Below are 22524 nucleotides of genomic sequence, written 5' to 3'. Positions count from 1 at the left end.
TGTACCACAGAGGGTTATTTCCTGTTTATCTGGTGACTGTGGAGCTGCTCTGGCCCAGAAAATCCACTACTTTTTAGCATTCACTGAATCCAGTGAGGTCTGAATCTCATCCTCAGGGAGGAGCCCCTTCCAAGTTTGTTCATTCCTTATACTCTCTCTCTCTATGTTAGAGTATTTTTTAGAGTACTGCTTACACCTTTACAGTTACTCCCATGTTATAGTTTACATTAAATTTCCCTGTTTGAATTAACTGCATGATTTAGACCTCCTGATTGGGTTCATGCATATTTCATTTGGTTTCCCTTTCCCATCCTTGTTGATTTTGTCTGTCTATATGCCTTGAGTAAGTGAATCACTACTATCATTGCCAAAAGTCAGAACTATTTAAAAAGGGTTGCTCAGAAGAGTCAATCCCCTGCCCCCATCAGTCCATTCTATCCTCTTCTCATTTCCCCCATCCTTTACAACCCATTCCCACCTGCTCCTTGTATGTAACCAATCTCATTAGTTTCTAGTTTAGCCTTTCTCTATTTCCTTTTGCACTATTAAGCAGATACATGTATAATTTCTTATTTCCTTTTTTCTTTCACAAAGGATAGCATCCTACTGATATTCTTTTATACTTGGCTTTTTTCACTTAATATGTCCTAGTTAATACACCATGCCAGTTCATAGAAATCTTTATCATTCTTTTTTTACAGCTGCATAGTACTCCATTGTCTGCATGTACTATAGTTTATTCAGCTACTCTTTTAATCATGGTTATTTAACATGATTATTTTAAAAAACATGGTTGTTTTCCAACAATGTTGCAATAAATAATCTGCACATATATATTTTTGTGTTTTTGGAGATGTATCTTCAGGGTAGATTCCTAGAAGTGGGATCTCTCAGTTGAGAGGTAAGTGAATGAATTGTTCTGTTAGTCATTGCCAAGTTCCCCTCCCAAAGGGCTGTGCCAATTTGTATTCCCATCAGCAATGCGTGAGAGTGCCTGTTTTCCCCTGACCCTGCCAACAGGATGTGTTGTCATGCTTTTTGAATTTTTGCTTATCTGATAGGTGAGAAATGGTATAGTTCTAACTTGCATTTCTTTAATTATGAGTTATTTGAATATCTTTTCAAATGTTTAAATGACATATATACGTTTTAAAATAAATTTTCTGTTCCTGTCTTTTTTTCTGTTTTTCTCTTGAGTTTGGTCATTTCTCCTTCTTACAGAATTCTTTAAATATTGAGGATATTAGCCCCTTGTCTCTGGTATAAGTTACGAACATTTTTCCCAGCATGTCAACAGCCTTTTGACTTTTGCCATACAAGTCAATCTATTCTTTTATTTTTTTCCCGTATTGAGAGTCATGGTTAGAAAGACTTTCCCTGTACCAAGGTTAAAGAGGAATATACCCATATTTTCTTCCCATACTTACATAGTTTAAACGTCTATGTTCAGATTCCTGATTCATTTAGTTGATTCTTGTGTATGGTGTGAGATAGGTATAGATTTTGTCTTTTTCCGGTAGTTACCCAGTTTTCCCTATTTTTGCCCCAGCAACGTGAGATGCCCTTTGTCACACACTAAATTTCCAGATGTACGTGGGTCTCTTCAGGGACTTTTTATTCTATCCCACTGGTCTGTTTGCCTAATCATATGCCAGTATCCAACTGCTTTAGATATAAAGGCTTTATAGCAGACTTTAGTGTTTGGTAGAGCCAGTTTCCCTTAGAGTTATTCTTTTTAATTGATCTCCTGGCTATACTTGAACATTTATTTTTCCATACTAATGTTAATATCAAATTGTCCTTGATAGTTAATATGATTGAATTATGTGATGATAAACTGAGGAAGCAATTCAGGATCCCAGAGGTACATTGCATCAGCAGTTAATAGTTCAGCCAATGGGAGTCCATGGCAGAGAGACTTGGATCCTAGCATCAGTAGCACAGATGGAGTAAGGAAAGTCGTAGAGGTAGGAGGCAAACACCAGGTAAGATCCATATCCTGGAAATCATGGTTGGCTAGAGCCTCAAATCAGAAGTTCAGAAGCAGTGGCCAAGCTCAGAAGTTGGCAAATCACTACCTTACACAATTGTGGTAAAGAGCCAGCAGTCTCAGTGCGGGAGCCCACAAATTCTGAGTCCACAGTTGAAGTGAACTTAAGTTACCCATTGGGTAGGAAAACTCTCAACTCTCTATTCAAATAACCAACAATGTGGCTTTAAAGAGTTTTATTTAAGTGTATTTATGCCTGACATATTTCTGGAGTAAGTTTGTCTCATTTTGTTCCTGGGAAATCTAAGTTCCCTCTTGCAGAGTTCAATAATTTGAAACTAAAAGTTTTAAATGCATTTTAAACAGCCAGTTTCCCTCTACCCACACATTTACCAAAATAAACAAGGCCACCCTACAAGCCGCTATTTGATTTGCATAGCAGTGAGAACTGATGCAAATTCTCACATTTGGGGCTATTTCAGTTTCTGGGATGGCAAAGGGTTTCTTTCCTTAAATAATCTTGAGCATGGTACCTTTTCTAAAGCATGGTTACTGTAAAGTGAAACATTTGAGGAAATAAAGTGTTCATGATAAAAGAAAAATTTTAGATGGTGTCAGGTTTGATTTTTGCAGTAAGTAAACATCACATCTCTGAGTGGAGAGTTAGAATTTGTAGCCCAGAGGTTGGCTATGGCTACAGCCTCACTCCCACCCGCTCCCTGTCACACAGGGCCCCACCAGTACTGCCCTCCACACACACATATCATTTTTTCCCTCTCATAAAAAAGCAGGACATGAAGCCCCTTTGCACACTCTTCTGAGTCTTTTCTCCTTAAAAGCATAAAATTGCCACCTGCTGTGTTTCTCTTTTTCCTAAAGTAAATTCAAGAGCTTTGTAATTTTAGCCTAATGTTTGTAAAGAATCCAGCAGAGCATATGCTCGTAAATGGGTAAACAATAAACCCTGATTTATCCAACCTGGTGATAAGACTGTGGAGTAAGCTCGGTTTGTCACGTCCTCACCCCTTTCTCCCATGGTACCATCTCATCCTGCCGTATTGCCTGGAGATGTCCAGTGTCCCTGGTTCTGCATCCAGTGCATCAACATTGTTACATTAACTGGTAAAGCAAATTGGAGGAAAAGGGAAGGGAATTAATATCTATAGAGCATCTACTTTGTCCAAGGCAAAAGTGCTTTAAGTACCTTGTTTCATCTAAATATCATACCCCTCCATGAAGTGGGCATTTCTAGCCTCATTTTTTTCACTGTGTCATTCATTAGCCAGATTTTCTCTTGCCTCTGCCTGACCCAGAGCCCTTGCTGAATTATAGTGCCTTCATTTTTTTTTTCTTTTTAACATCTTTATTGGAGTATAATTGCTTTACAATGTTGTGTTAGTTTCTGCTGTGTAACAAAGTGAATCAGCTATACATATACATATATCCCCATATCTCCTCCCTCTTGCATCTCCCTCCCACTCTCCCTATCCCGCCCCTCTAGGTGGTCACACAGCACCAAGCTGATCTCCCTGTGCTATGCAGCTGCTTCCCACTAGCTATCTGTTTTACCTTTTGTAGTGTATATATGTCCATGCCACTCTCTCACTTCGTCCCAGCTTACCCTTCCCCCTCCCCGTGTCCTCAAGTCCATTCTCTACATCTGAGTATTTATTCCTGTCCTGCCCCTAGGTTCATCAGAACCCTTTGTTTTTGTTTTTTTTTTTTAGATTCCATATATATGTGTCAGCATACAGTATTTGTTTTTCTCTTTCTGACTTACTTCACTCTGTATGACAGACTCTAGGTCCATCCACCTCACTACAAATAACTCAATTTCGTTCCTTTTTATGGCTGAGACATATTCCATTGTATATATGTGCCACATCTTCTTTATCCACTCATCTGTCGATGGACGCTTAGGTTGCTTCCATGTCCTGGCTATTGTAAATATTGCTGCAATGAACATTGTGGTATATGACTCTTTTTGAATTATGGTTTTCTCAGGGTATATGCCCAGTAGTGGGATAGCTGGGTCATATGGTAGTTCTATTTTTAGTTTTTTAAGGAACCTCCATACTGTTCTTCATACTGGCTGTATCACTTTACATTCCCACCAACAGTACAAGAGGGTTCCCTTTTCTCCACAGCCTCTCCAGCATTTATTGTTTGTAGATTTTTTGATGATGGCCATTCTGACTGGTGTGAGGTGATACCTCATTTTGGTTTTGATTTGCATTTCTCTAATGATTAGCGATGTTGAGCATCCTTCCATGTGTTTGTTGGCAATCTGTATATCTTCTTTGGAGAAATGTCTAATTAGGTCTTCTGCCCATTTTTGGATTGGGTTGTTTGTTTTTTGATATTGAGCTGCATGAGCTGCTTGTATATTTTGCAGATTAATCCTTTGTCTGTTGCTTTGTTTGCAAATGTTTTTGCATTCTGAGGGTTGTCTTTTTGTCTTGTTTATGTTTTCCTTTGCTGTGCAAAAGCTTTTAAGTTTCATTAGGTCCCATTTGTTTATTTTTGTTTTTATTTCCATTTCTCTAGGAAGTGGGTCAAAAAGGCTCTTGTTGTGATTTATGTCATAGAGTGTTCTGCCTATGTTTTCCTCTAAGAATTTTATAGTGTCTGGCCTTACATTTAGGTCTTTAATCCATTTTGAGTTTATTTTTGTATACGGTGTTCTAATTTTATTCTTTTACATGTAGCTGTCCAGTTTTCCTAGCACCACTTATTGAAGAGGCTGCCTTTTCTCCATTGTATATTGCCTCCTTTATCAAAGATAAGATGACCATATGTGCGTGGGTTTATCTCTGGGCTTTCTATCCTGTTCCATTGATCTATATTTCTGTTTTTGTGCCAGTACCATGCTGTCTTGATTACTGTAGCTTTGTAGTATAGTCTGAAGTCAGTAAACCTGATACCTCCAGCTCCATTTTTCTTTCTCAAGATTGCGTTGGCTATTTGGGGTCTTTTGTGTTTCCATACAAATTGTGAAATTTTTTGTTCTAGTTCTGTGAAAAATGCCATTGGTAGTTTGATAGGGATTACATTGAATGTGTAGATTGCTTTGGGTAGTATAGTCATTTTCACAGTATTGATTCTTCCAATCCAAGAACATGGCATATCTCTCCATCTGTTTGTGTCGTCTTTAATTTCTTTCATCAGTGTCTTACAGTTTTCTGCATACAGGTCTTTTGTCTCCTTACGTAGGTTTATTCCTAGGTATTTTATTCTTTTTGTTGCAGTGGTAAATGGGAGTGTTTCCTTAATTTCTGTTTCAGATTTTTTGTTGTTAGTGTATAGGAATGCAAGAGATTTCTGTGCATTAATTTTGTATCCTGCTGCTTCACCAAATTCATTGATTAGCTCTAGTAGTTTTCTGGTAGCCTCTTTAGGATTCTCTATGTATAGCATCATGTCATCCGCAAACAGTGACAGTTTTACTTCTTCTTTTCTGATTTGGATTCCTTTTATTTCTTTTTCTTCTCTGATTGCTGTGGCTAAAACTTCCAAAACTATGTTAAATAATAACAGTGAACGTGGACAACCTTGTCTTGTTCCTGATTTTAGAGGAAAAGTTTTCAGTTTTTCACCATTGAGAACGATGTTGTCTGTGAGTTTGTCATATATGGCCTTTATTATGTTGAGGTAGGTTCCCTCTATGCCTACTTTCTGGAGAGTTTTTATCATAAATGGGTGTTGAATTTTGTCAAAAGCTTTTTCTGCAGGTACTGAGATGATCATATGGTTTTTCTCCTTCAGTTTGTTAATATGGTTTATCACATTGATTGATTTGCATGTATTGAGGAATCCTTGCATTCCTGGTATAAACCCCACTTCATTATGGTGTATGATCCTTTTAATGTGCTGTTGGATTCTGTTTGCTAGTATTTTGTTGAGGATTTTTGCATCTATGTTCATCAGTGATATTGGCCTGTAGTTTTCTTTCTTTGTGACATCTTTGTCTGGTTTTGGTATCAGGGTGATGGTGGCCTCGTAGAATGAGTTTGGGAATGTTACTCCCTCTGCTATATTTTGGAAGAGTTTGAGAAGGATAGGTGTTAGCTCTTCTCTAAATGTTTGATAGAATTCGCCTGTGAAGCCATCTGGTCCTGAGCTTTTGTTTGTTGGGAGATTTTTAATCACAGTCTCAATTTCAGTGCTTGTGATTGGTCTGCTTATATTTTCTATTTCTTCCTGGTTCAGTCTCAGAAAGTTGTGCTTTTCTAAGAATTTGTCCATTTCTTCCAGATTGTCCATTTTATTGGCAGAGTTGCTTGTAGTAATCTCTCATGATCCTTTGTATATCTGCAGTGTCAGTTGTTACTTCTCCTTTTTAATTTCTGATTCTGTTGATATGAGTCTTCTCCCTTTTCTTCTTGATGAGTCTGGCTAATGGTTTATCAATTTTGTTTATCTTCTCAAAGAACCAGCTTTTAGTTTTATTGATCTTTGCTATTTTTTCCTTCATTTCTTTTTCATTTATTTCTGATCTGAGCTTTATGATTTCTTTCCTTCTGCTAGGGTTTTTTTTTGTCCTGCTTTCTCTAATTGCTTTAGGTGTAAGGTTATGTTGTTTATTTGAGATTTTCTTGTTTCTTGAGGTAGGATTGTGTTGCTATAAAATTCTCTGTAAGAACTTCTTGTGTTGCATCCCATAGGTTTTAGGTCTTCGTATTTTCATTGTCATTTGTTTCTAGGTATTTTTAAAATAAAATAAATAAATAAATAAATTTATTTATTTATTTTTGGCCGTGTTAGTTCTTTATTGCTGCGTACAGGTTTTCTCTAGTTGCAATGAGCAGGGGCTACTCTTTGTTGCTGTGCGTGGGTTTCTCATTGTGGTGGCTTCTCTTGTTGCAAAGCATGGGCTCAAGGCATGCAGGCTTCAGTATTTGTGGCTCGTGGGCTCAGTAGTTGTGGCTCATGGGCTCTAGAGCGCAGGCTCAGTAGTTGTGGCTCACTGGCTTAGTTGCTTCGCAGCATGTGGGATCTTCCCAGACCAGGGCTCAGACCCATGTCCCCTGCATTGGCAGGTGGATTCTAAACTACTGCGCCACCAGGGAAGCCCGGTATTTTTTGATTTCCTCTTTGATTTCTTCAGTTATCTCTTGGTTATTTAGTAGCATATTGTTTAGCCTCCATGTGTTCGTATTTTTATACATTTTTTTCGTAATTGATATCTAGAGTCATAACATTGTGGTCAGAAAGATACTTGATATGATTCCAATTTTCTTAAATTTACCAAGGCTTGATTTGTGACCCAAGATATGATCTATCCTGGGGAATGTTCCATGAGGACTTGGCAAGTAAGTGTATTCTGTTGTTTTTGGATGGAATGTCCTATAAATATCAATTAAGTCCACATTGTCTCATTTGTCATTTAAAGCTTGTGTTTCCTTATTTATTTTCATTTTGGATGATCTGTCCATTGGTGAAAGTGGGTGTTAAAGTCCCCTACTATTATTCCCTACTATTATTGTGTTACTGTCTATTTCCCCTTTTATGGCTCTTAGCATTTGCCTTTTGTATTGAGGTGCTCCTATATTGGGTGCATACATATTTACAATTGTTATATCTTCTTCTTGGATTGATCCCTTGATCATTATGTAGTGTCCTTCTTTGTCTCTTGTAATAGTCTTTATTTTAAAGTCCATTTTGTCTTATATGAGAATTGCTACCCCAGCTTTCTTTTGATTTCCATTTGCATGGAATATCTTTTTCCATTCCCTCATTTGCAGTCTGTATGTATCCCTAGGTCTGAAGTGGGTCTCTTGTAGACAGCATATATATGGGTCTTGTTTTTGTATACTTTCAGCCAGTCTATGTCTTTTGGTTGGAGCATTTAATCCATTTACATTTAAGGTAATTATCAATATGTATGTTCCTAGTACCATTTTATTAATTGTTTTGTGTTTGTGTTTGTAGGTCTTTTCCTTCTCTTGTGTTTCCTGCCAAGAGAAGTTCCTTTAGTTCCTTTAGTATTTGTTGTAAAGCTGGTTTGGTGGTGCTGAATTCTCTTAACTTTGCTTGTCTGTAAAGGTTTTAATTTCTCCATCGAATCGGAATGAGATCCTTCCTGGGTAGAGTAATCTTGGTTGTAGGTTTTTCTCTTTCATCACATTATTTATTTTATTTTATTTTTCTTTCATCACTTTAAATATGTCCTGCGACTCCCTCCTGGCTTGCAGAGTTTCTGCTGAAAGATCAGCTGTTAATGTTATGGGGATTCTTTTGTATGTTATTTGTTGCTTTTCCCTTGCTGCTTTTAATATTTTTTCTTTGTATTTAATTTTTGATAGTTTGATTAATATGTGTCACAGCATTTTCTCCTTGGATTTATCCTGTATGGGACTCTCTGCGCTTCCTGGATTTGATTGACTATTTCTTTTCCCATGTTAGGGAAGTTTTCAACTATAATCTCTTCAAATATTTTCTCAGACCCTTTCTTTTTCTCTTCTTCTTCTGGGACCCCTATAATTTGCATGTTGGTGCATTTAATGTTGTCCCAGAGGTCTCTGAGACTGTTCTGAATTCTTTTCATTCTTTTTTCTTTATTCTGCTCTGTGATAGTCATTTGCACTCTTTTATCTTCCAGGTCACTTCTCCGTTCTTCTGCCTCAGTTATTCTGCTATTTTTTCCTCCTAGAGAATTTTTAATTTCATTTATTGTGTTGTTCATCATTGTTTGTTTGCTCTTTAGTTCTCCTAGGTCCTTGTTAAATGTTTCTTGTATTTTCTCCATTCTATTTCTAAACTTTTGGATCATCTTTACTGTCATTACTCTGAGTTCTTTTTCAGGTAGACTGCCTATTTACTCTTCATTTGTTTGGTCTGGTGGGTTTTTACCTTGCTCCTTCATCTGCTGCATATTTCTCTGTCTTCTCATTTTGTTTAACTTACTGTGTTTGGGGTGTCCTTTTCGCAGGCTGCAGGTTTGTAGTTCCCATTGTTTTTGGTGTCTGCCTCCAGTGGGTGAGGTTGGTTCAGTGGCTTGTGTAGGCTTCCTAGTGGAGGGGACTGGTGCCTGTGTTCTGGTGGATGAGGCTGGATCTTGTCTTTCTGGTGGGCAGGGCCGCATCCAGTGGTGTGTTTTGGGGTGTCTGTGAACTTAGTATGATTTTAGGCAGCCTCTCTGCTAATGGGTAGGGTTGTGTTCCTGTCTTGTTAGTTGTGGCATGGGGCATCCAGCACTGTAGCTTGCTGGCCATTAGGTGGAGCTGGGTCTTAGCATCGAGACGGAGATCTCTGGGAGAGCTCTCACCGATTGATAGTACATGGGGCCAGGAGGCCTCTGGTGGTCCAGTGTCCTGAACTCGGCTGTCCCACCTCAGAGGCTCAGGCCTGACAGCAGCCTGGAGCACCAAGACCCTGTCAACCACATGGCTCAGAAGAAAAGGGAGAAAAAAAGAAAGAAAAAAGAATAAAAATAAAAGTCAAAATGTAATAAATTTTAAAAATTAACAAAATATTAACATAAAAAATAATTTTAAAAAAAAGAAGAGCAACCCAACCAATAGACAAATCCACCAATGATAACTAGTGCTAAAAACCAAACTAAGATAAACATAAAAATAAGAAACAACTCAGTTGCAGACAGCAAACCCCAAGTCTACAGTTGCTCCCAAAGTCCATCACCTCAATTTTGGAACAATTCATTGTCTATTCAGGTATTCCACAGATGCAGGGTGCATCAAGTTGATTGTGGCAATTTAATCTGCTGCTCCTGAGGCTGCTGGGAGAAATTTCCCTTTCCCTTCATTGTTCACACAGCTCCTGGGGTTTAGCTATGGTTTTGGTCCTGGGGTTTAGCTATGGTTTTGGTCCTGCCTCTGCATGTAGGCCGCCCTCAGGTGTCTGTTCCCTGCCAAGACAGGAGGGGGTTAAAGCAGCGGCTGACTGGGGGCTCTGGCTCACTCAGGCCTGGGGGAGGGAGGGGTACGGTAGTCATAACTGGAATGCAGGGCGAGCCTGCAGTGACAGAGGCAGGCATGACATTGCAACAGCCTGAGGTGCACCATGTATTCACCCAGGGAAGTTGTCCCTGGGTCATGGGACCCTGGCAGTGGTGGGCTGCACAGGCTCCTGGGGGTGGGGGGCGGGGTGTGTGTGGATAGTGACCTGTGCTTGCATGCAGTATTCTTGGTGGCAGCAGCAGCAGCCTTAGCATTTCATGCCCGTCTCTGGGGTCCGAACTGACAGCCGTGACTTGTGCCCATCTCTGGAGCTCATTTAGGCAGTGCTCTGCCTTCTGTGGGCACACGGGGAAGGAATCCACTCTCCTCGCACACCCCAAAACAATGGTCTCTTGCGTCTTAGACAGTTCCAGACTTTTTCCCGGACTCCCTGCCACTGGCTGTGGCGCACTAGCCCCCGTCAGGCTATGTTCACAGAGCCAACCCCAGTCCTCTCCCTGGGATCCGACCTCCGAAGCCCGAGCCTCAGCTCCCAGCCCCCCCCCGCCCCAGCGGGTGAACAGACAAGCCTCTCGGGCTGGTGAGTGCTGGTCGGCACCGATCCTCCGTGCGGGAATCTCTCCGCTTTGCCCTCCACACCCCTGTGGCTGCGCTCTCCTCCGTGGCTCCAAAACTTCCCCCACCCCCGTCTCCACCAGTGAAGGGGCTCCTAGTGTGTGGAAACTTTTCCTCCTTCACGGCTCCCTTCCAGAGGTGCAGGTCCCGTCCCTATCCTCTTGTCTCTGTTTTTCTTTTTTCTTTTGCCTTACCCAGGTACGTGGGGAGGTTCTTGCCTTTTGGGAAGTCTGAGGTCTTCTGCCAGCGTTCAGTAGGTGTTCTGTAGGAGTTGTTCCATATGTAGATGTATTTCTGATGTATTTGTGGGGAGAAAGGTGATCTCCACATCTTACTCCTCCGCCATCTTGAAGGGCCCCCCTCCAGTGCCTTCTGATTTATTCAATGCCTAGGACAATGTCTGCTGCATAGTAGGTACTCAGAAATCTTGTGCTTATTTGTTGCTTAACCATGGACCTTCAAAGATTCAAAGCCTGGTCCCCAAATCATTACTTTCAAAGTTGTGGGTGTTAGCAAGGCTACTTTGGTAGATGAAGGCCTTTTCAGTATTACTCTTTTTTCTCAGCCACACTGTTTAGGACACTGCTTTGTCTGACCCTGAATAAGATTTCCCTGACTTCTCTGATTCTGTTTCTTTTCTTTTCTGTGCCTTTGGCTGACCCCAAATTTAGAAAACCTCATAATATAATTTGACCCTCTAGATTTTCTCAAAAGTCTGTCCCTAATGACTGAGCTTACTCTGCACTGCTAGAATGCCAGCAGAGTCTGACCTCAAAAGTACTGAGTGTGCTTTTTCCCAATTGAGAATGTGTCATTCATATTTCTTTTCAGGATTCTTCCCAGCACAGGAGGATACTTCTAGATGTGGCCAAATACACGTGACCAGTAAACAAATGTAAACATGCTTGACTTCCACTAACCACTGGGCAAATGATAATTAAAATTAAGAGAAGCCATTTTTCCATCCAACAGACTACGATGAGTTTAAAAAATTGAAACAAACAAACAAACAAACAAACAAATAAAAAATTGAAAATATCCAAAGTTAGCATGGATGTGGGAAAACTCATCTATTTTTGGTGCGAGTGAATAATGATGAACATCTTTAGATGTTCAATTAACAGGGTTGATCAAAATTTCAAATGTACATATTTGGTAGTTTCCTTTTGATTGTTTTCTGTTGTTTGCCAATTCGTTTTTGAATTTTTGTCTCTTTTTTTCCCCCTGTGTTAGGCTTCTCCAGAGAAAGAGAAACAACAGGAGGTAGATAGATGGATAAATAGATAGAGAAATAGCTAGCTAGCTATAGCTGTAAATAAAAGAGGTTTATTATAGAACTTGCTCACATGATTATGGAGGCCAAGGAGTACCACTATTTGCCATCTGCAAGCTAGAGGACCAGCAATGCCAGTGGTGTAATTCAGTCCAGGTCTGAAGGTCTGAGAACCAGGAACACTGAGGGTAGAAGACAGCTGTCCCAGCTCAAGCAAAAAGAGCAAATTCCTCTTTCTTTTGCTTTTTTGTTCTTTCGGGCCTTCAATGGATTCAGTGAGGCCCACTCACATTGGTGAGGGCAGTCTTCTTTACCCAGTCTACAGACTCAAATGCTAATCTCTTTCTAGACACACTCTCACAAACACACTGAGAAATAATGTTCAACCAGCTATCCGGGCATCCCTTAGCCCAATCATATTGACATGTAAAATTAACACATAAAATCTTTTTCTTTTCTTCCTTTCTTTCTTTCTTTCTTTCTTTCTCTCTCTGTCTTTTTCTTTCTTTCTTTCTTTCTTTTTCTTTCTTTCTTTCTTTTTCTTTCTTTCTTTCTTCCTTCCTTCCTTCCTTCTTTCTTCCTTCCTTCCTTCCTTCTTTCCTTTCTTTCTTCCTTCCTTCCTTCCTTCCTTCCTTTCTTTCTTTCTTTCTTCCCTTCTTTTTTTTAAAAGAAATCTTGCTGGCTAAAATTTGTTTTCTTAAGAGAGTCTTCTTGTGATGTGTGTCCTTCACTTGTTTTCCCCTATGTTCCTTTCATCCTTGCTTGCTTAGTTAGAGAGAGGGAAGCAACTATAACTGAGTTATTTTTTATTTAAAGGACTTTGCTGAGAGCCACCCTCATTCTTGAAGGTCAAAAATAAATGGGAGATGTGTTTCCAAAGAAATGAATTAGCAGATGTAGGGAGATACCTCAAGCACAGGCTGACTCTGTACCATTTTAGAGGGTGGACTGGGTTCTGTTTGGATTGGGTTCTGCTCACACTTTCTCCTCTTCATCCATAGCATGTCCAGCTCCCAGATCTCCTTTCTCTAACTGAAGACCCAGGGCTGTCACCAGCCTACATGGGGTCATGTGTGAATTACAAGAGGGCTTTGGGTAATGCCTGCTGGCTAGTGCTTGGGGAGCAGATGCTGTCTTTGGGTGATCTGGGGGAAAGGATTTAGCTCTGCTTGTAGAACAGAGCAGGGGCTTCATTCCAGCTCCCTCTGCTCAGCCTCTGGGCCAGGCATCCTTTTTCAGGGCCTGCCTGCACAACCTTCCCTGGCCCTGCCTGCACAACCTTCCCTGAAGCCCTGCAAAGTATGCTGGCTTTGTCTTCAGATCTGACATTGAGGAAATCGGCATTTTGCCTGAGCTCTAAAGACGTAGTCCTTAGACTCCTCCCCCACCTCAGTCCAGGCTTTAGAGTTTTTGGCAGTATGTTTTGTTTGGGGCATGGTCATTTCTTTGTTTCATTGAAGACAGACTTTTCAGAGAAGAGAGTAAAATAAAATCCCTACTTCTTCTACCACGTTAACCAGAAGTTTAATTTCAGAAACATAACATTATAACTATTTGAAATTGTCTTTCATTTTACACTTTTTTTAATGCTCACTTCACTCACTCACTCACAATTGGCTGTGTTAGTCATGTACACTCTCTTCAGAGAGAATAAGTACTTAGATTTCTAAACTTACACAGTATTGCTCAAAAACACTTTTTTTCCCTTGACTTTTGTGCCAGCAAAATCTTTCTCAGCCATCCTGGGTTCTTGTACTCTCCTATGTTCTTTTGCAGTTTTCTGAAGAAAGCAGCTGTCTGGGAAGGCATACTAAAGGGGTCAACACTTAGATCATGGAATAATTCACCCATTTCCAATAAACAGCACCAAACCGAGCATTAGTTGGTTTCAGAATTCCAGTTGACTATGATGATCATTTTAGCTAAACTCTCAGCTGCTGGCAGGACTGGTGGAATGGTCTGAGTGAGGCTGTGCCTATTTGTAAGTCCACATTGGGCATGGGGAGGTAGGGAAAAAAACAACTACTTGATTAAGAAACGCTAGTTTGTTGAGAATTTTTTTTTTTTTTTGCGTTATGTGGGCCTCTCACTGTTGTGGCCTCTCCCGTTGCGGAGCACAGGCTCCGGACGCACAGGCCCAGCGGCCATGGCTCACGGGCCCAGCCGCTCCGCGGCATGTGGGATCTTCCCAGACCGGGGCACGAACCCGTGTCCCCTGCATCGGCAGGCGGACTCTCAACCACTGCGCCACCAGGGAAGCCCGAGAATTTTTTTTTTTTTTGCTTGTTTTAAATTTTTATTTTCCTGGGTTGTTCGGTCCAATGGGAAAAAACCAGTTTACAATTGACCAGATAGGGAAAGAGTTGGGTGTGGAAATCCAAATTAATTGGTGCCATAGATTTTTTCTAACTGATTCTGATATCTTAGGGATTACCACCCTGGGCCACTGGTTTTGTTTGTGGGCCGTCACTAGTGAGGAGAGCTCTTGGGCATCTTTTTGTTTTTCCCGAAGGCTGTGTCTTTGTCCTTAGAACAATTACTGATGTGCTCACGACCTTCCTATGAGTCCACCCAGCAGGGTGGCCAGGCCAGGACTTTGGCTTCTTCTCTTGCACGTGGAAGTGTCTCCTACATACTTAGATTTTGTGACCCGGACTCCAGGGTTTGAACAACAGCCCTGTTTGTAAATAGCTTTAAAAGAACACTTCAGTGTCCCCAAGTTGTACTGAGAATTTTTTCCTGTTTCGTAACTTTGGTGTGTGTGGGATGGGTAGGTTGGGGTGGGGTGTGTGTGTGTTTCTGTTTAAAGTCCTCAGAAGAGAGTCTTTTCTTGTAAAGATTCTTTGTTTTAAAAATAGTATTCTTTGGTTTCCAATTTGCTTTTTATGAGGAGAAACCATAAAAACATATTCATTTATAAGGAGGAGTGGGATAAAGAGCATACAAGAAATGCATACTTTAACAAAACAGCTGTGACAATGTCTTCGTCTAACCAGCATGGTCCAGCACATTAAAAAAAAAAAAAAAATCCCAGGCTTCCCTAGTGGCGCAGTGGTTGAGAGTCCGCCTGCCGATGCAGGGGACACGGGTTCGTGCCCCGGTCCGGGAAGATCCCACATGCCGCGGAGTGGCTGGGCCCGTGAGCCATGGCCGCTGAGCCTGCATGTCCGGAGCCTGTGCTCCACAGTGGGAGAGGCCACAGTGGTGAGAGGCCCGCGTACCGCAAAAAAAAAAAAAAAAAAAAAAATCCCAGTACCAAACAAATTACTCTTCAAGGGGAGGAGGTTGAGAGCAGTGTCTACAGAAAGTGTCCAGTTTAGGTAGAAAATGTAAAAGAATTAACCTCCCCCTCAGGGTCTGCTGAGTATTGTGGATAGACCCAGGACTGGGATGGACATCGTCTCAAACATGCTCACTGCCCCAGGTCATCTGTAATTTGCACTGAGGTGTCATTGAAGCTGTTTTCCAAGATGATCAATGTTTCTTTAGCGTAAAAATCGGGGATCAGCATGTGATCTCCTTGGCTAGCTGGGGTTGGATTTCAGCGGAGGCTGAAGAGAAGAGAATCGAGCATTGGGAATATTCGGACCACGCGAAGCCGCAGGGGATCTTACACACTTGAGGGGTTTTGTGTCTTTATACCCTTCACACAATACAATTTTAACAGTTACTGCCACGTTGCATCGTAGTCTTGCCAGTCTTGCTAAAACATGTTGCACTTTTCTGTTTCTTCAAAGCATGATAAATAAAATAAAACCTTTTTTTATTAATTCCATTTTTTCTCAAATTCTTTTCCCATTTAAGTTATTACAGGGTATTGAGTATTGAGCAGAGTTCCCTGTGCTATACACTAAGTCCTTGTTGGTTATCTATTTTAAATATGACAGTGTGTACTTTTTAAATGTTTAAATCAGGAATAGCTGCAAAGCATTGATCGCTGTCTCCAGCTGTTGTCAGAGCTGGTTCCAGGACCTGTGGAGGTTTGGGAGACCATCCTCTTGAATAGTGTGTCTGCTTTTGGTGGATATGGGTATTGTTTCCCTGCCTTGTGGTCTGGGGCGCCTTCTCGTGCCATCAGTGTGTGGCCTGCAGCTCCTGACCCGTAGGAGCATCTCTTCTATTTCCTTCTTTGCTGCTCCCAGGCTTCTGGGTGCTGAAAAACCCTTCAAACCAGCTTGTTAAGGTTGTTAAACTGGAGTCTGAGACACCAACCAAGGCCTGAGAGGACTCAGCATGCACCATCTTTAGCGTGGACCAGAAGAGAGCTATTTTTGCCTGAAAGGTGCCTTTCTTGCTTACTTCTTGATCTCTGGCTGTGTTTTGTGTCAATGAGGGTTTTGGCTAGCATAATTTGATAGATTAGGAATCACTGTGATTTGAAGGAAAAAGATGAATAAAAATAGGGTAAAGGCCATATTGTATTTGGAAGTTGTGTTTTACCCTGACCATGTTAAGGCAGAATCCCCTACAACTGCTTTAACACCACGTGGCTGAGCCCTAGGAGAGCTGTCAGCGAGCCTAGGCTGCTGGGGGACTATAAAACAGAAAAGTGGCTCTGGGTGAATTTGGTAGAAGGAAATGTGACTTCCTGTCCTGTTGCTACCTTGGAAAATAAACCATTCATCATGGATCTGTTTCCTTAATTGTAAGGTGAAATATTTAAAACAGAAAATAAGAGTCTTCTAGCTTAGCATTCTGAATTGTGTGTGTGTTTCTATTTAAAGTCCTTTAAAATACAAGACTCAAGCAGGTGGCCAAATAGTAAACATCACATCTAGTGCAGTACCATCCTGAGATCAGCTATCAGGACAAGAGCAGCAGAACAAATTACTTGGGCCTCTCTCATCAACCCTGACTTGATGGAACAAGGCAGGCAATATTGGAGATGGATACCACTTTTCTGCACAGAAACCTTTTAACCAGCATCCATTAGACAACAGAGAACGGGGTGGCTTCTCTGCTGGGGCCCCGGAGCTGTCAAAATTGATGAATAAGAATAATTCTGACACACTCCTCATTGATGTATGGTGGGCTGCCTGAATTTTAAAATCCTCTTCCTTTCTCTAAAAATGTTATATCTCATTCTGTATGTTCCAAGATGATCTACATTTAATATTTTTCCACCCCCTTAAATCTTGCATTCTACATGCTGATGGGTGAAGGGATATCTCATTCTGAAAATCTCAAGCAACTTTTAATTATAAGAAAACTGCAAAATTCATAAATTTTAAAAGGAAAGAAGAGGGGTGGGGAGGCGTATTTCACTTTCAACATGTTGTCAGAAATGAGTGAGCTAGAGTCTGGAGACAAAATCTTGGCCATGAAATGATGACAAGATACCCATGATTCTGATCTGTCACAGTGATGATAACAGACAGATTGGTTCTTGCCGAGGGTCCTGGGGGCTTCCTGAGGATGGCGGCTGGTTTGGAACCAGAGCTGAGATTTCCCCCTCTCCTTTTCAGATTGTGTTTGCAGCATGCTCGCCAGACGTGGAATCTTAGAAGAGCCACCGCGAATGCTAGATGCAGTCTGTAGAATTCATTGTCTTTTAAATTTGGATATCGTTCATGACCACACACATGCTTAGGAAATGGAGTATGCATACGTCATTTGGATGCTCCTGGTACAGTACGTATACTTGTGAAAATGTATCTGTGTAAGGTACTAGAGTCTCTTATAAGGTCCAAAAAAAAAAAATCCTGTGTGGATCTGTCCATTTTATAGACTCCAAGGACACCTCTGATCCCTGGTTAGTCATCCATTCACCCATGTCCCCAGTGCTCTGAGAGCTTCTGGGATTGCCTGCTAGGGTCTAATTCATACACTGTATTTACATGTTGAATTATAATCCTACTCTACCTAAATCAAATCACTGCCTTGCTTTCCTTTTACCTATAACAATAAAGTCAAATTCCTTGCTTGAGTTCCAAGGCCCCTCTGATCTGGCCCATACCTCCCACCTCCTCTCCTATCACTGTCCTGCCCAGTCCCTCTCCTTCTCAGCCACCCTGGCTTTCTTTCTGTTCCTAGAGCACCAATCTCATTTCCTCAGGGCTGTCGCACTTTCTGTTCTCCCTGCCTGGAACGCACGTTTCACTCTGCAAGACTGGCTGCTGCTTCTTGACATTTATTCAGTTCCCTGACCAAATGTCCCAACCTCCGAGAGGTCTTTCCCAACTACCCTATCAAATGCTACTCCCTCTCCATCACTTATCACATGAGCGTTTTATTTTTCTTCTCACTGAGCCTTGATCTCTGTTTATCCACTTGCCATCTGCCCGTCTCCCAGGCAAGAGAGCGAGCTCAACAGCAGCAGGGACATTGCCGGTGTTTTTCAAGACCCCCCGGGCAGCCCCGAGAAACGGGCCTGGCACGGAGGGGTGGCTGACTCCATATGTGTGGACTCAGTGACCACACGTGCACTGGCTGCAAAGTGAGAGTCATGTTTTGAGAGTCAGAACGACAACAACAAACTAAACTAGGAAAATAAAATTTCTTCTGAACGACTGTCCCAACCATGTCATAAATCTGCATTTCCCGCTGGATTTACATCACTTGCTTTTGGACAAACGAAAAAGTACAATTCTCTTATCCCAGAGACTTTTCTGCATCCATTCGCTTCCTCCCACCCCTGTCCCCTTGGAAATCGCTCGCTCTGCTGGCTGTGGTCTCCTGTCTCCTCTAAAGCCGATTTGCAGCTCCTGCCCTGAGGAAGCCCTTCCCATCAGCCTGTCCCTCCACCTCCGTTCTCACTCCTCAGCACATTTGGGTGCTGGCACGTTCACAGGCATCCTATGTGTGAATTTGCACTTGCTGATGTCCTTTTCTAGAAAAGTAACTTTATCCTTTGATGTAGAGGTAGCAGGGAGAGGACAGGCAAGGGTACTTTGTAATCATATTTTCAGTTACTTGAAAGTAAAAAATTGTGATTTTTTTCCCCCTTTGCAAAAATTTTTTAATGCTGTTAACTGATATCAGAAGCCACCTGGGTCTTCTATTAAATGGGCCTGCTGCCATCTTCAGAAAGGTAGTTTGTTGCCTGAAAGAAACAACAAAGGCTTGTTTGTTTACCGACTAAAATTTAAAAACACCCAATGTAACTGTAGCCAATCAGAATGGTCTCAACCTTTCCAGTAATGACAACGTGTCCATAGTCCTTGACAGCAGGACGTGAGGAAGGGCACTTACTCCTGTGAATCACAGGTTGCAGGATTTCGGGGGTCTCTGCCGACCTCCCAGCCCAGGACAGACCCTGTGAAGCCATCCAGCACTGCAGCAGAGCCAGCAAATAATGAGGTCACTCACCTTGTCCATCCTCCTGCCTCTGGGCAGCAATAAAGCCAACCGACCCTAGTCAAACAGCTTTTACAAGAGCCGCACACACTTTGTCTTCAGTGTTTCCAAAGACAAAACCTCGGCGGGGTGTGTGAAGTGACAACATAGGAAGGCGGTTGTAGGGCCGAACCAACCCTGCTGCTCCGTTCTCTCTCCCAGGCTCAGAGACCAGCCTGCCTTCCTGTGGTTTCCATGGAATCGAAATGTTTGCGTGGGTTTCGTCATCTCCAGGAGAATCTAGCTGGTCATGCAGTGACAGCCTCATCCTTCACCAGGATGCCAAGTGCCGGGGGATGAACCCGGAGACTTCATAGAGCAGGTGTGTCCCCCCATCCTCGACCTGACTTTCTGCACCTTCAGGTTTCATAACTCAGCCTGTCTCAGAGTGAGGTGTTATTTAATGATGTGATAAAACAAGGATACATATTTTACCATGTTCACACCTGTGGGATTTTGAACTACAAAAAGGCAGCAAAGGGGAAAGAGAAAGGGTCAGTGAAACCCTATACTTCATTTTCATTTCTCCACACCCCTGTTTCTGATACCCAAGCATTTCTTTCTTCTACCATTTTCTTCTCACTGAGTCCTCACAGCTCAAGTAGAAAACAACCCATGGGCATGATTAAAAAGAGATATTTCCTGGGAGGTAGGGAGCAAGACTGGCTCAGACCTCCTGCGTTGGTCCCACTGGGGCCTCACAGCTTCAGTCTGGTGGAGATGTACTGAGCGCAGGCCTGCAGCTCACATCCCAGTGGAGTGAACCCTCACCTGGGATTGGCGGGGCTGTGCACATGTGTGTATGCGTGCTAGGAGCAGGCTCGTGTGATGGGGAGGGTGGAAAAGGCTCAAAATTCAACCTCCACAGAGGAGTTTTAACTCAAGAGAGTCCCAACTAAAGACTTTTAGTACAAAACTAGAGACAAATGCATCCTTTATCAAAAGGTGTTACCGGGCTTCCCTGGTGGCGCAGTAGTTGAGAGTCCACCTGCTGATGCAGGGGACACGGGTTCGTGCCCCGGTCTGGGAAGATCCCACATGCCGCGGAGCGGCTGGGCCCGTGAGCCATGGCCACTGAGCCTGCGCCTCCAGAGCCTGTGCTCCGCAACGGGAGAGGCCACAACAGTGAGAGGCCCACGTACCACAAAAAAAAAAAAAAAAAAAGGTGTTACCAAGAAACATGTCAACTACTTGTACTTTTCATTCAAACTTAAAGTTAAGTCACAGTTAACAGGCCCTTCTGGACTGTTCACTAAAAATTCTAGCCAGAACAGAATTATCTAGAGCTCCACAAGAAATCTTCCATGTGCTGTCTGTCACTGGCTTTGACAGGCCTGGTTCTACTGATGTTACCATGTCCTGTACGTCTCTCTGAACTTGTTCTAGCCCATGTTTATACTGTCTCTCCACACCCCATCCGCAGCCAGTATTTGAACAACCCCTTCTGTCTCTTTCTTCCAAACAGAAAAGAGAGAGGTACCACCAGTGTCCTCTGATGGAGTGTCACAGAATCATGGCTGTGACATCTTAATAGCCGCACTCCATGACAGAGCCAAAGTTGTCCCTGATTTGCTAAATGACAGGTCAGGAGGGGCACAAAAAATGACTTTCTCTCAACCTCCTTCTGTCCTGTACTTTAATGCATTTTCAGTCAGATTACTCAGAATTATTAACATTTTATAGTGTATTGGAAAAGTGATGTCAGGTCATTTTCTTTTTTCTTTCCTTTTTTAAAAAAAATGTTTATTTATTTATTTAGGCTGTGCCGGATCTTAGTGGCGGCACGTGGGATCTTTTAGTTGCAGCATGCGGGCTTCTTGGTTGTGGCTTGTGAACTCTTAGTTGTGGCATGCATGCGGAATCTAGTTCCCCGACCAGGGATTGAACCCGGGCCCCATAAATAGGGAGTGTGGAGGCTTACACACTGCACCACCAGGGAAGTCCCAATGCCAGGTCATTTGCTAAGGCCTGAGTCTTCCTGTACTTTATCCCCAGCTCAGCTTTTGAGCTGGTAGCATAAAACCCTCTCCGTTTTCCCATTTGAGAAGGGAGGTAAATGAAATGGGCCTTCAATGTGCTTTCAAGAAGACATGATTTTTAAAGTCTCTCTGAACAATTTAGAAATGAGCACAATTGCTTTTTCTATCCCTCATTTGGTTAATAGAGAAAAGGGTTTCTCAAGCTAAGATGAGAACTTCTGGAAGAGTCATGAGCTCTATGGCTCTGGATGTCTCCCAGCTAGTTTTAACAGGCAACTCAGGTCTGCGGGGGGGGGATGGATGGCTAAGTGCCAGCTTAATTGGAACGTGGGGTTCCAATTCCAGCTCCACCACATATGTGTGACCTTGGTCAATACCCTAACATCATTACAGATCACAGTGATAAATAACATCGTTATGTTATCAGTGGGGATAACAAGAGTAGCTACCTCATAGGATTACTATAAGGGTTAAATGAGCCCATCCATTTGGTTATTATTCTGGTGACTAGTAATTGTAGGGCAGAGAAAAGAGATTTATTAATCACTGAGAAATTGGGAGGATGAACAGTTTAATGAAATTCAAAAGCTATTGGAAGAGGGCAATAACTTGGTGGAATTAACATCACATTTTATTTTTATTTTACAGAATCCCTTTGGGGTTCTTGTATATGGAGGGGTGTCTCACTATCCCTGCCACCCCTGTCACTTTAGGCTAGACCATGGCAGCTTCTCCAAGGACTGCATTTTGTCATTTTAAAATTGGGAGTAACTCTCACCATATTTACAACCAACCTGACTCATTTTCGAGCTCTTGGATTACACTTTATTTTCAAAAGCTTGGGGGAAGTTCTTACCCCAAAATGACCTGTTGAATTCCAGAATTACAGAAATTTCTCCCCAAAGTACATCCAAAGAACCAATTATACAAACTGTCAGTTATAAGATGAATAAGGTCTGAGGACCTAATGTATAACATGGTGACTATAATTGATAACACTATATCATATAATTGAAATTTGCCAAGAGAGTAGAACTAAAATGTTCTCACACACACACACACAAAAGATAACTGTGAGGTGATGAACGGGTAACTAACTCCACAGGGGAAATCTTTTCACAGTGAATATATATGGAAAATCATCATGTTGTACACTTTAAATAGCTTACAATTTTGTTTGTCAATTATACCTCAATAAACCTGGATGGATAGAGAGATAGATAGATAAATAAATAAAGCAAGCAAGTAAGTGAGTGACAAATGGCTCCACCTCCTCTCAAATAGAGAAAGGTCTTTTTTGGCCAAGAGGAGGGAATTTCTTTTCCTCACTTCTCTCCCCAACTCTCAATGCAACCCCAAATCAAGATTATTTAAATTCTTGAACTTCCTTAGCAGAGTGGTCTCCCAGTGCTA

The 22524-nt window shown here is 41.9% G+C and overlaps 1 protein-coding gene across 1 annotated transcript in view; it reads left to right on the top strand.

The window, feature by feature from the left end:
* ADAT2 (adenosine deaminase tRNA specific 2) overlaps positions 1-19366 on the top strand; it is a gene marked incomplete at its 5' end in the record, with an annotated part of 61477 nt that extends 42111 nt beyond the window's left edge. Inside the window, 2 exons of the mRNA XM_079716872.1 lie at positions 17263-17428; positions 19295-19366. The remainder of the gene's footprint in view (positions 1-17262; positions 17429-19294) is intronic.
* Between the last annotated feature and the right edge of the window lie 3158 nt (positions 19367-22524).

Source organism: Hyperoodon ampullatus (genome assembly GCF_949752795.1).
Source record: "Hyperoodon ampullatus genome assembly, chromosome: 12".
Lineage (NCBI taxonomy): Eukaryota > Metazoa > Chordata > Mammalia > Artiodactyla > Ziphiidae > Hyperoodon > Hyperoodon ampullatus.
Note: the sequence above shows the minus strand (reverse complement) of the source record. Positions and strands in the feature narration are given on the sequence as shown.